This window comes from Phyllobates terribilis, unplaced genomic scaffold, assembly GCF_046119375.1.
Source record: "Phyllobates terribilis strain yellow unplaced genomic scaffold, ASM4611937v1 Scaffold_3__8_contigs__length_932513732, whole genome shotgun sequence".
In the NCBI taxonomy this organism is placed as follows: Eukaryota; Metazoa; Chordata; class Amphibia; order Anura; family Dendrobatidae; genus Phyllobates; species Phyllobates terribilis.
The window spans coordinates 833,933,882-833,947,874 of NW_027362763.1; positions in this window are offsets into that span (position 1 = coordinate 833,933,882).

Consider the following 13,993-nt stretch of genomic DNA (forward strand, 5'->3'; position numbering starts at 1 on the left):
AGGATGTCCCCCCCTCTCTTTATAATGCCCCATGCAGGCTGTCACCCCTCCTCTTTATAATGCCCCATGCAGGCTGTCACCCCTCCTCTTTATAATGCCCCATGCAGGATGTCCCCCCCTCTCTTTATAATGCCCCATGCAGGATGTCCCCCCCTCTCTTTATAATGCCCCATGCAGGATGTCCCCCCCTCTCTTTATAATGCCCCATGCAGGATGTCCCCCCCTCTCTTTATAATGCCCTATGCAGGATGTCCCCCCCTCTCTTTATAATGCCCCATGCAGGATATAACCCCCCCTCTTTATAATGCCCCATGCAGGATGTCCCCCCCTCTCTTTATACTGCCCCATGCAGGATGTCCCCTCCCCTCTTTATAATGCCCCATGCCTCCATACATTAAAAAAAAAAAAAAAAATCAAATACTCACCTCCCTTCTCCTCACCTGCTACCTGCTGCCCGCTGCCCGCCGCTCGCTGCTCGGCTCCGAACTCCAGCGTTGTCGGCGTCTTCCCGCTCAGCGCTCCCTGTGATGGCTCAGGGGAGGGCGCGGTGTAAAGACGTCACCGCGCCCTCTGACCTGAGACGTCACAGGGAGCGCAGAGCAGGAAGACAGCTGATCTGCGGAGGCACGGGGAGAGGTAAGTATCAGGCTGCCGGGGCCCTGAGCAAGCGGCGGAGAAGGGCGGGCGCTGACACCGCTCTCCTCCGCCCATAGCCCAGCGGGGTGCGCGACCGCCAGTGGGCCCCTCTGCCTGCTCAGGGCCCCGGCATTTGCCCGGGTGCGCCGGGTGCTGACGCCGGCCCTGGCAGCAACACACAAATAAATAGGATCAGAAGCGATCAAAACCTTGCATCTACACCAAAGTGATATCAATAAAAACATCTACTCGGGGCGCAAAAAACAAGACCTTACAGAGGTCTATATCCTGAAAATTGAAAACGCTCTCGGAAAATGTCAACACAAGGGAAATTAGTTTTTATTTTGTTTTTTTTTTTACAAATTTCAATTTTTTTTCACCATTTAAATGAAATAAGAATGATATATGTTTGTTATCTGCATAATTGTACTGACCTGTAGTATCATATTGCCAGGTAATATTTACTGTAAAATTAATATTGTAAATAAGAAACCCAAAAAACAACTGCAGAATTGTGCTTATTTCGCTATTTTGCCGCACTTGGATTTTTTTCCCCATTTTCCATAACATCACATGATAAAATAGATGGTGTCATTTAAAATTACAACTTCTCAACAATGGTTCTTGGTACAAGGGGAGGAAAAAACGAAAGCTCAAAAACAGAAAATCGCCCGGCCGGGAAGGAGTTAAAGCCGGAAATGTTCTGTGAATCATCCTTCCACTTTAAATAGCAGGATAAGAAATATTTCTGCGCTCTCTGGAATACAACACAAATATTGGTAATATATTGGAATTTTAATCACTTTATTTTGGATTACAATTAAATATAAGTATTTCTTCATGTTATCTTTTATAAAAAATGTGCAAGTATAAAACTTTATTCAGGGTATTTAGACATGTGACTGTACATAACCCTCCCTCTGCACTTGGCGCCCTTTTTTTTATTTTTTTCTTTATTTAAACCATGTATGCCTGTAACTGTTTATGTATGATTGTCCTGAGCAAGAAGTCAGTGGACTCTGAAATGCGTTGACAATAAACCTACAATTCTATTACCAATATTTGTGTTGTAATCCGGAGAGCGCAGAAATACTTCTATCCTGCTATTTAAATCTACTGTTTTCTTGGGATGGCTTTCTCTGAATTCAGAATTTCCTTAAAGACCCTTTTGAAAATAAATTCTACATTTTGCACAAAATTCAGTCTTTAGAAATGATCAGATCGATTGCCAGAGGGTCGACTTTAAGTCTAATTTCCTGAAATGGTCTATATTCTATGCATAAAATAATATTACTTGCTGATATTAGAAAGAACAGTGCCTGCTTTATACTAGTTGGTCCTATTCAGAAAAAATATGATAGATCATGTCTTTAGGAACCACTACCATTCAATATTTAAAGAAACATGGAAACTACTGGCCAGATATTGAGTCATGTCTGAGTTCATAAATAAACATTTTAGGTAATATTTGTAGGTGTGTAGTGCAATGCGATGAAGTCTATGGATCTATGGATGGCTGAAACCAGCTGTAGGATACCAGGTGTGTAGATTTCTATAATGCATTTGATTATTTATACTGTACACAGTAATGTATTATTAGGAATAGAAAATAGAAGACAGAAATTGAAATATCATTGTCAGGATTTTCATCTGTAAATTGACTTCTACCTGTATAAAGAGGACATTTTATTCCCAATGCTTCCATCCTAAAGCTCACTTGTAAATAATAAAAAATGAAAGTTATTTTCTGCTGTCAAACATCTCAGACTTTGGAGCTTTCCTTCTGTTTCTGTTTTAAATTACTTCCCTCTTTGATACATTAACTCTCTCATTGCCTACAAATCCAGCCAAGCTTGCGGGCATGTTTTTATTGATGGAAAAGGGCTGTCGTACAGTACTGCTGAACTCACCTTGCAGAATTCTAAAAGTAAAGCTTATTTTGCACTGGTGCAATGATTTATCAGTTAAGTTTAGAATCTAAATTTATAATGGAATGTGATTAAAGCCCATGACCAAGCGCTAAAAGTGGTGGAAAAAAATCTCTTTTTCCGAGACTCGCAACATTTTAATTTTTCTGGATATAGGGCTGTGTGATGGCTTATTTTTTGCGCCCTGAGCTGACGTTTTTATTGATACCATTTTGGAATAGATACGATGTTATGTTTGCTTCTTATTGCATTTTATTGTAGTGTTGTAGCAGACAACAACCGTAATTCTGGTGTTTCGTTTTTTCTTGTTACACTGCTTACCGATCTAATTAATTTACTTTATATTTTGATAGATTGGACTTCTACGAATGCAGCGATGCCAAATATGTGTATTTTTTAAAATGGTTTCATTTTTAGTGGAGCAAAAAGAGGGTGATTTGAACTTTTGTGTTTTTATTATATTTTTAAAACTTTTTTTTCACTTTCTATTGTATTTGTTTGTCCCTTAGGGGACTTCAAGCTGCAATCATCTGATCGCTTGTGCTGTACACAGCAGTGCATCAGAACTGCTATGTACAGAGAAAATCACAATCTCCTATGAACTTCGGCCACGGGCTGGCTTTCACAGGAGGATCATAAGGACAGGTACTTCACAGACCCCCGACTGTCATGACAATCTATCGGTGCCCCCCAATCACGTCACGGGTACGCCTCCCCCTGCTGGTGCGTGTTAAATGCCACTGTCAGAAATTGACAGCGGGCTCCAACAGGTTAACTGTTAAAGGAACATGACGGCTGATTAAATCAGCCATCATGTGCCGGGAAAAATGCGGACTCATCATCAGTCAGGGAGCCGGCATAAGACGTACTAGTACATCATATGTCTGTAATAAGTGCTGGATCATACCTGCCCATTAAATTTGTAATCTTTTGGCCCAGAATATGCATGTTTGATAAATATTAGGTTAGGATCCCATCAAAGAAAGGTACGCCTTGTCGTGGCTGGTGGACTCTCATGAATGGGCCAATTAATGTGTTAAGTACCTTTATTAAGTATATTCTACATATATAGCAGTAATGTGGTCCAAATTTCATATATTGAATGTTTGCATACATCTTAGTGCTTACAGAGTGCTGCTGTATTCTTTTGTTAGTATATTTTGCAGCCATAGCAGCTTGAAATTGTTCACACTTACTTTATTCTGTTCGGAGGTGCTGGTTAGTTTTTTGATTTCTGTAGGCTGCAAGCCGTTGTTGAATAGGTACTGGCAATGGCATTGGCATTCTGAGTTGGGGCAAATCTAAAGCTGGGAATCAGGTGTAGGGGCAGGGAGTTCAGGACATTTCCCAAACTGAGAAAACTATGAGCTGAGTCATGGATAATGCTGATGATGATTGGTATCCAGATCAGGGTGCCGAGGAGGTGATGTCACCACTGGGTGAGGGTGATGGAGTCAACATTGTTGAGCATATCAGATATCTAACTGGCAGATTATCTGGGGGAAGATATCTTCATTCTACTGTCAGCTCTGGAGTAAGTAATGACATTACTGATGTTGGTGTAGGAGACTCAACAGTGCCTGAAAGCTATGGTGGTGGTCATGGTGGTGATGATTCCTATGTGCGGACATCTCGGGTGTGGGAATTCTGTTCCACATTGATGTAGAACCAATCTGTTGCAATGTGCAGGCTCTGCTAGTTTAAAATAAGCCATATACATCTTGACACACATCGACTAAGAATTACATCTATCTGTCAGCACATGAAATGGGATCACCTGCTGATGTGGGAAAAACAAACTCACTAGGCAGATGAGCAAGGCTCAAGTGGTCATCCTTATTCTTTCTGATTATCTTTCTGATAACCAGTCTGCATCCACAAGTATTTTCTAGTCATCATTAGACATTAGTGAACTTGTATGGAAAATGTTTGCCAGTCTCAAAGTCGGCATGAACATTGCACATTCGGATTCGTGTTCAGATATCTGAGCATTTTCCTTAAGATCTGCAAAATTCAGCCAAAGTTTGGTAAATGATCGCGTTTCTACTAATGCTTTTGTTAGGACTTTGGCTAATATAGTGTTGCTGTATGGTGAGCTGGGGAGTACGTGTTTGATGAGGGGAGGGGGTGGGGAGAGGCCAGAGGAGCGGCAGACTGTTTTCTTTCAACTTAATGTGTGGAGATTCCGGCAGCTAATCAGGGCGCAGAAACCATACACAATGCTAAGACACAAGGGCTTGTGTCATTGGCTGCTATCACTAGTCCACATTTCAGAATCTAAATCCTTTGTGCTAATAGTGTGGTCCAGACACCAGTCCACATTTCAGAATCTAAATCCGTTATGCTAATAGTGTGGTCCAGACACCAGTCCACATTTCAGAATCTAAATTCTTTCTGCTAATGGTGTGGTCCAGACACCAGTCCACATTTCAGAATCGAAAACCTTTGTGCTAACAGTGTGGTCCAAGTGTGTCACCCCAGGCCTGGATGCCACAAATATTAAAGGCTGTGTCTGAGAGCAGGAGGGAGGTTCCCTGGTCAGGGATCATTAGCATGCAGCACCTCCTGTCCCAGGCCAGTAGGGGGAGCAGGCTGCCCCTATAAAAGCTGGAACTGGGGCAGGGTTAGGGAGACCAGAACCCACTTCTGAAGGGTCCAGAAGGGTTCTCAGAGAAGAGGGACAGGTCAGCAGCAGCTGAGGAGTCCGTGAGGCAGAGGAGAAACTGCAAGCCAGGGACAGAGGTGGCGAGAGCCGGTCCTGGCTGAGAGAAGTACACAACCGGACATTGGGGTCCGAGGCTGTCAGGGTTGCAAGCCCAGCAGCAGAGAACCAACCCGCGAGGGATTTCAGGTCCCTTGGCCTAAGAAGCCTGGAGGCTCCGCCACACAGCGGGACCAGTACAGCAAGGAGAAGCAAAAGGTACCCAAGGCCCGAGTCGCAAGCCATACAGGCAAAGTACACGGCCAGCTTAGGGACATGGGCTATTACACCACGAAAAGGGGGATAGTCAGCAAGAGTATAGAGAGAGAACGGTAGGCCTACACACTCACCCTGACCAGTGGGGCTCGCCCGAATGCTCTCAGATACCCAGGCCCACTCCTAACCGATACTCCTGTTGGGTCAGTAATAACATCTGAAATAAAGACCCTGGACTGTTTGAAGCGGACTCTGAACTCTTACTATTGCGGCCTGCACTATCACCCCCAGCATTCACCTACACTGCCCTGAGGCTACACTCTTCCCGTGGGGAGTTATCCTACCCCTGTGCTGCACACCAACACCAGCCTCAGTGGTCTGCCTTGCAGCGGCGGTTACCTCTGACCGCAATCCACGGGTGGCGTAGTCGGACATTCAAAACACTGATAAATAGACTGCCACAATTTGGTCTGACCACCCTGAGCCACGGGATCTGGTTGCCATTACTACCCCCAGCATCGCATAGAAGCCCGGTTCCGGGTGCCCCACGGCCCAGGGGGCGAGTCAGCTTTTGGCGTAGTCGGCAGGATTGTGACCAACCCGCCACAAATGGGTATTGCGTGCCTGAAAAAGACTTTATACTTACCTGATTGAAGTTTCCCGCCATTCGGGGCCATTTCCCGCCAATCGGAGCCGTTTCCTGCCATCGGGCGCCATCTTCGGGATGCCGCGCGGGAAGAAGAGGGGCGTGGATGTCAAAAACGTTCGAGACCTGAAGTCCCGCCCTATGCTGAGACGCTGCACAAGGTCCTGGAAGGAGATCCAGCGGACGCCGACGTCATCACCGTGTGACGCAAGGTCCTCATCCAGAGCATCGCGGAGGATGTCCCGTGGCGTTGACGGAGGAGGATCCCATCGTTCAGAGCGAGGCCCGCCGATCATTACACTGAGGATGGACAGCCGATTTGCCGCCATTGCAGCCAGCTAGGACACGTAGCCAGGTACTGTACTTTAAATGGGTCCGACCTGGGGCAGAGGGCCAACCCCCAGGCATAAGGTCACCAGGCCCGTCTAATTGTCGTGATAAGTACGTAGGGGGACGCCTGGTTTTACCCATAGTGCTGGACGGTATCCCCATGAGTGCACTGCTAGACACCGGGTCCCAAGTGACTACCATCCCCTATGTACTTTTCAAGCAGTACTGGAGTGACACTGACATAACCCGCTATCCAGACAGTGACTTGAGCATCATCGCCAGCAATGGCCAGCCCATGCCGCAGGTGGGGTTCAGAGAGATAACCATTAAGATTGGTAAAGTTGAACTGCCGGCACAGGGAGTGATCATTGTGGACATTGACCGTCGAGAAAGTCACCCTAAAATAACCTTGGGTACTAACGTGATTGAAAATTGTCTTTCAGAAGTGATTGTAATTTTGCAACAGGTGGCGATGAATGAGAGCTCCAGCCAACAGAGGGTCCTCCAGAAGGAAATAAGAGCCCTGATGAGACGGCAACAGGTAGAACTGTCTGGTGGTGAGATCGGTAGCGTGAGGATGAGCGACCCATTCCCCATTGCCATGCCTCCCAAAAGTGAAATGATGATCTGGTGTCGGACTGCAATCTGGTTAAGAGGGAGAGACTACCAAGCCATGGTAGAACCCATGTAATCAGACAGCAGGCCCACCATTTTGACAGCCCGGGGGGTGGTTGATGTCCGCCATGGAAGGGTGCCCGTCCGGATCTTAAACATTGGGGAAAGGGAAGTACACTTGCCCCGGTACGCTACACTAGCCAAATTGTATACTGTTGAACACAATGCTGTCAGGGCCGTGGAACTCTTGTCTCCATCTCCCCAGGCTGAGGGTAATGGCTCCCAGAAACCCAAGGAGGACGGGTGCCAGAAACTCTACGTGGGTGCTGACTCCACTCCCTTGCACCAAAAACAAGGAGTCTACCGGGTGGTTCAGGAGTACGAGAGAATCTTTAGTAAGCACCCGCTAGACTTCGGCAGGGTGAAAGGGGTAGAACACCACATCCCCACGGGGAGCCATCCACCAATAAAAGAGAGATACAGACCTGTACCCCCTGCACATAATCAGAATGCAAAGGGCATGCTGAGAGAGATGAAAGAAGCCGGGGTCATTAGAGACAGCTGTAGCCCCTGGGCAGCCCCCTTGGTTCTGGTAAAAAAGAAAGATGGTACCATGAGAATGTGTGTGAACTATAGACAAATCAATCATATCACCCATAAAGACGCGTACCCGTTACCTAGGATAGAGGAGTCTTTAGCTGCACTAAAATCAGCTAATTTCTTCTCTACTTTGGACCTTACTAGCGGGTACTGGCAGGTTCCTGTGGCAGAGGCTGACAAGGAGAAGACCGCCTTCACCACCCCGATGGGATTGAGTGAATTCAACTGTATGCCATTCGGGCTCTGCAATGCACCCGGGACCTTCCAGAGGCTGATGGAATGCTGTCTAGGGCACCGAAACTTCGAGACGGTCCTACTTTACCTGAACGATGTGATTGTCTATTCAAAGATTTACGAGGACCATCTAAAGCACCTGGCCGAGGTGTTCGAAGCCCTGGCAGGCTATGGCATGAAAGTGAAACCCTCCAAGTGCCATCTGTTAAAGCCGAAGGTACAGTACCTGGGGCATGTGGTGAGTGCAGAAGGAGTTGCCCCTGACCCCGACAAGGTCACAGTAATCAAGAGCTGGCCAAGCCCCTCAAACATCAAAGAAGTGAGGCAGTTCCTCGGGTTGGTAGGCTACTACCGAAGGTTCATCCCCGGGTTCACAAAGATGGCGGCTCCAATGCAGGACCTCCTGATAGGTCAGTCTAAATCCAGAAGTCAAAAGCCACCCTTCAAGTGGGACAAGCCGGAAGAGGAGTCCTTCTGCCAGCTGAAGATGGCCCTCACGGGGGATGAGATCCTGGCCTACCCAGATTATGGCCAGTCTTTTATCCTCCACACAGACGCCAGTAATGTGGGGCTGGGAGCCGTACTGTCACAAAACCAACAGGGCAGAGAAAGGGTGATCGCGTACGCCAGCCGGAAGCTGAGGCCCACCGAGAGAAACCGGGAGAATTACAGCTCCTTCAAGCTAGAATTCTTGGCAGTGGTGTGGGCACTCACAGAACGGTTTAAACATTACCTGTACACGGACAACAACCCGTTGACACACCTGGACAATGCAAGACTTGGTGCCCTAGAACAGCGGTGGATGGCCCGGCTATCAAATTATGACTTCACAATCAAATACCGGGCAGGCAGAACCAACGCCAATGCAGACGCCCTATCAAGAATGCCCCACCTACCCGAAAGAGAAGAAGACTCGGAAGAGCTGGAGGAAGTAGAGCTCCCTGCGTTCCACCGGTATGGGGCCACTCAGTATTCTCACCGGGTAAGAGACAAAGACCTAACCACCGTCATGTTCAACCCCTTACCCCACCATTGCTGGGCTGAAAAGCAAGATAGTGACCCTGCAGTTCGCCTGGTGAAAGACCTGTTAACCCAGGCAGACGCTAGCCCTGGCCCGGACGCTCCAGAGGAAGCCAAGCAGTTATGGAAGGAGAAAAGCAGGCTCTTCCTCTATGAAGGTAAGCTGTGCAGAAGGCTTGTCAACCACCGGACGCATGAGCTGACCTGGCAGGTAGTGGTCCTGAGACGGGATGCAGCAATGGTCCTGGAGGCCTACCATGACAGAGCGGGACACTTCGAGTGGAAGAAACTGGAGTTCCTACTGAGAGAGCGGTTCTACTGGACCGGTATGAGAGGGGCCATAGAGAAGTGGTGCAGGGACTGCGGCCCATGTCACCTCAGAAGGAACGACCATACCAGCCAGAAGACACCCTTGAGGCCCATCGCCTCTTGAGCTGGTAGCTCTGGACCATGTGAAGTTGGCTCCAAGCCGGTCCGGCTACATCTATGCCCTCATGATTGTGGACCATTACTCTCGGTTCTTGCTGGTGGTCCCGGTTAAAGACTTGACAGCCCAAACGGTGGCCAGAGCCTTCCAACAACACTTCTGCCGTACACATGGGTATCCGGAACAGGTCTTGACAGATCAAGGTCCAGCGTTTGAGGCGGAAGTCTTCCAGGAGTTCTGCAACCTCTACGGCTGTAGGAAGATTCAGACAACACCTTACCACCCGCAAACCAACGGGCTGTGTGAGAAAATGAATAATATTGTCATTTATCTCCTCAAGTCGTTACCCCTGGAAGAACGCAGCCTGTGGCCGGAAAAGCTGCCAGACCTGATAGACTTGTACAACCATATCCCGGTAAATGCTACCAACTGCACCCCGGCTTACCTGATGCGAGCAAGACCAGGTAAGCTGCCTATGGACCTGGAGATGGGAGTCCTGACACCCGAGGACACCTCCCCAGATGCGGACTGGGATACGGAACGGCGGCTACAGTACAAGCAGGGACAGGAGAGTGTGAAGAGGAGTCTGGCTCAAGCGAGAGAAAAACAAGAGAGGCTCTTCAACCAACATGCCCCTGCTGGTCCCCAGGAACCTGGTGAGCAGGTCCTGAAGCGGAAGAGAAGGTTTCACAAGCTAGATGACTAGTGGGAGAGCGACCCGTACACAGTACTGCCGTGCAACCATGACAACCCGAAGGTATGTGTAATTACCAAGGATGGAGGAGAAACCACTTGCACCATCTCCAGAGACCACCTAAAACGGTGTCCCGAGCAACTGCAGAGTCCAAGTGAAGATCAAGATGACCTTGAGCCCGCAGTGGACAAGGAATAAATGGTCAGCACCGTTCTCGGAGAGTTCCCCCGGTCCTGGACTCGGATAAACGACGCAATAGTGGTACCCGTCCTACACTTCCTTCAACCAACCCAGCAGGAGCCTACAGGAGAGCAGGAAGAACAAGAGGAACAAGCAGCCCCGGAGGCAGAAGAACCCATGCCAGCAGCCCAGGAGAGTCAACCCTCTGCTGACAGTGAGCCTGCCATGCCTGCGGTAAGCCAAAGGACCCGCAGACAGCTGCCTGCCCTGCCTGTAAACCCAGCTAGTAGCTGTACCCTAAATGATAGTGGGGAAAGCCAGGTTAGCCCACCACCAGACAGTGGGTTAGTCAGGTCAACCCGGAGCACTAGGGGTCAAGTACCAGCTCGCTGGAAGATCTAAGTACAAAGTCTATATTTACCTGTAAATATTTAATGTTTTATGGTTGTTACCTGATAATTAATAATGTTTTTCCAGTTTTTCCTAGTTCAATGGACTGACAGGTCATGGACACTGAATGGCCGGAACTGTCTTGTAGATAGTTGCACGTGGTGCCCTCTTGTGAAGATGGCCACAGAAGAAAAACCTGTCCGGCGTGGCTCCCTTGTGGTCCAAAGTAGTTAGCTTTTACCTTGCTGCCACGCCCAAGGTCAGGAACTTGGGGTTTATAGGGACAGGTCCCCACACTGTGGAAAACTTCACCTAGCTGGGTGATATGAACACCCGGTCACGGAAGCGCCGTGACCTTAAGGACAAAATGTACTTGTATATATGTTATGTTATTGTTTATACCCTGTTTGTTGTTGGCCAAAAAGGCTTAGTCCCGGAGTACTAAATTTTACTAGGGGGGAATGTGTCACCCCAGGCCTGAATGCCACAAATATTAAAGGCTGTGTCTGAGAGCAGGAGGGAGGTTCCCTGGTCAGGGACCATTAGCATGCAGCACCTCCTGTCCCAGGCCAGTAGGGCGAGCAGGCTGCCCCTATAAAAGCTGGAACTGGGGCAGGGTTAGGGAGACCAGAACCCACTTCTGAAGGGTCCAGAAGGGTTCTAAGAGAAGAGAGACAGGTCAGCAGCAGCTGAGGAGTCCGTGAGGCAGAGGAGAAACTGCAAGCCAGGGACAGAGGCGACGAGAGCCGGTCCTGGCTGAGAGAAGTACACAACCGGACACTGGGGTCCGAGGCTGTCAGGGTTGCAAGCCCAGCAGCAGAGAACCAACCCGCGAGGGATTTCAGGTCCCTTGGCCTAAGAAGCCTGGAGGCTCCGCCACACAGAGGGACCAGTACAGCAAGGAGAAGCAAAAGGTACCCAAGGCCCGAGTCGCAAGCCATACAGGCAAAGTACACGGCCAGCTCAGGGACGTGGGCTATTACACCACGAAAAGGGGGATAGTCAGCAAGAGCATAGAGAGAGAACAGTAGGCCTACACACTCACCCTGACCAGTGGGGCTCGCCCGAATGCTCTCAGATACCCAGGCCCATTCCTAACCGGTTCTCCTGTTGGGTCAGTAATAACATCTGCAATAAAGACCCTGGACTGTTTGAAGCGGACTCTGAACTCTTACTATTGCGGCCTGCACTATCACCCCCAGCATTCACCTACACTGCCCTGAGGCTACACTCTTCCCGTGGGGAGTTGTCCTACCCCTGTGCTGCACACGAACACCAGTCTCAGTGGTCTGCCTCGCAGCGGTGGTTACCTCTGACCGCAATCCACGGGTGGCGTAGTCGAACATTCAAAACACTGATAAATAGACTGCCAAAATTTGGTCTGACCACCCTGAGCCACGGGATCGGGCTGCCACTACTACCCCCAGCATCGCATAGAAGCTCGGTTCCGGGTGCCCCATGGCCCAGGGGGCGAGTCACAGACACCAGTCCACATTTCAGAATCTAAATCCTTTGTGGTAATAGTGTGGTCCAGACACCAGTCCACATTTCAGAATCTAAATCCGTTATGCTAATAGTGTGGTCCAGACACCAGTCCACATTTCAGAATCTAAATCCTTTCTGCTAATAGTGTGGTTCAGACACCAGTCCACTTTTCAGAATCTAAATCCTTTTTGCTAATGGTGTGGTCCAGACACCAGTCCACATTTCAGAATCGAAAACCTTTGTGCTAATAGTGTGGTCCAGACACCAGTCCACATTTCAGAATCTAAATCCGTTATGCTAATAGTGTGGTCCAGACACCAGTCCGCATTTCAGAATCTAAATCCTTTGTGCTAATAGTGTGGTCCAGACACCAGTCCACATTTCAGAATCTAAATCCTTTCTGTTAATAGAGTGGTCCAAACACCAGTCCACATTTCAGAATCTAAATCCTTTGTGCTAATAGTGTGGTCGAGACACAAGTCCACATTTCAGCATTTAAATCCTTTGTGTTAATTGTGTGGTCCAGCCACACTACCTCAGCAAATACTGATTGTTAATTTAGTGACAGGTGACTGACAGGTCTGCACCTAGGGTTGTGAAACAGCTGGTTAAAAGATGTGAAGGGTACCTCCTACATGAGTGGGAAAAAGTGAGGTCATAATGGAAAGGGGAATAGACTTGGTGTTCAAGGTGTAGGTGGGGTAGGTGTTAATGTTACTGAAAGCTCTACAAACACAGTCTCATCCTATACAAAGACAACTTACAACTTCTGTTACTGAACATGCTACTTGATTCCCTGGCAGCCACACAGTGGCACAGAAAGAGCATGTGCTCCAGTGAATGGCAAGTGCTGCATCAAGCGGCCTCCCCTCCTCCTCCTCCACCTCAACATCACACACAGTACAAACCTCAGAGGTGGCACCCCAATTACCCTTGTTTCCCCCCTCGTCACAACTCTCCAACCATCCAACTGACTGTGGGGAACCACAAATGGGTGAGTCTGCAAAACTGTTAGCACATTCTATTCCATGGGCATCAGAGGTCTGCTCCAAAGATTCACAGACTCAAGAGGAGGAAAGCACCTGCACTGAAGCCCAAATTTTTTTTCAGTTGAATCTGGGGCCGGATGATCCGAACAGAATCCAGACCCTCGTTACCAGACATTAACTCCCGGTGGTGGAGGTGATCCTGATGAGACTCAGATACCTGAGGCGCACGTGGATTGTACTGTGTTGTCAGGGCAGGAAGAGTAAAAGGGTGACTTTCAGGGAGAGGAATGGGAGAACAGAGAGGATAAGATAAGATAAGATAAGATAAGATAAGATATACTTTATTTATCCCGGAGGAAATTGCGGTATCACAGCAGCAGAACACAGATCTCGAACATGACACATATGATAACATAACATTTGGAATGCTTTAGACCTTGCTTTTCAGACATTTGTTAAACACCCCCATAGCTGTTGGAACAAACGATTTCCTGTATTTTTCCTTTTTACACCTTAGTTGTATTAGGTGATTGCTGAATGTGCTCTTCTGTTTCGCAAACAGTTCATGAAGCGGGTGTGTGTTGTTGCCCATTATAGCTCTGCACTTCTTGTTAATCCTATCCTCTACCACCTCTTCAAAAGTCCCAAGCTGTAGGCCCACCGTCGCGCTAGCCTTCTTTATAAGTTTGTTGAGCTTGTTGGCGTCAGCAACACGCACACTGTTACCCCAGCAAATTATTGCCGCAAAGGTGGCACTAGCCACAATGGATTGGTAGAACACCTCAAGCATTTTGCCACACACATTAAAAGACCTTAACTTCCTTAGGAAGTACAATCTACTCATCCCCTTCTTGTAGACCTTCTCCATGTGGCACTTCCAGTCTAGCTTACTATCCAGGTAA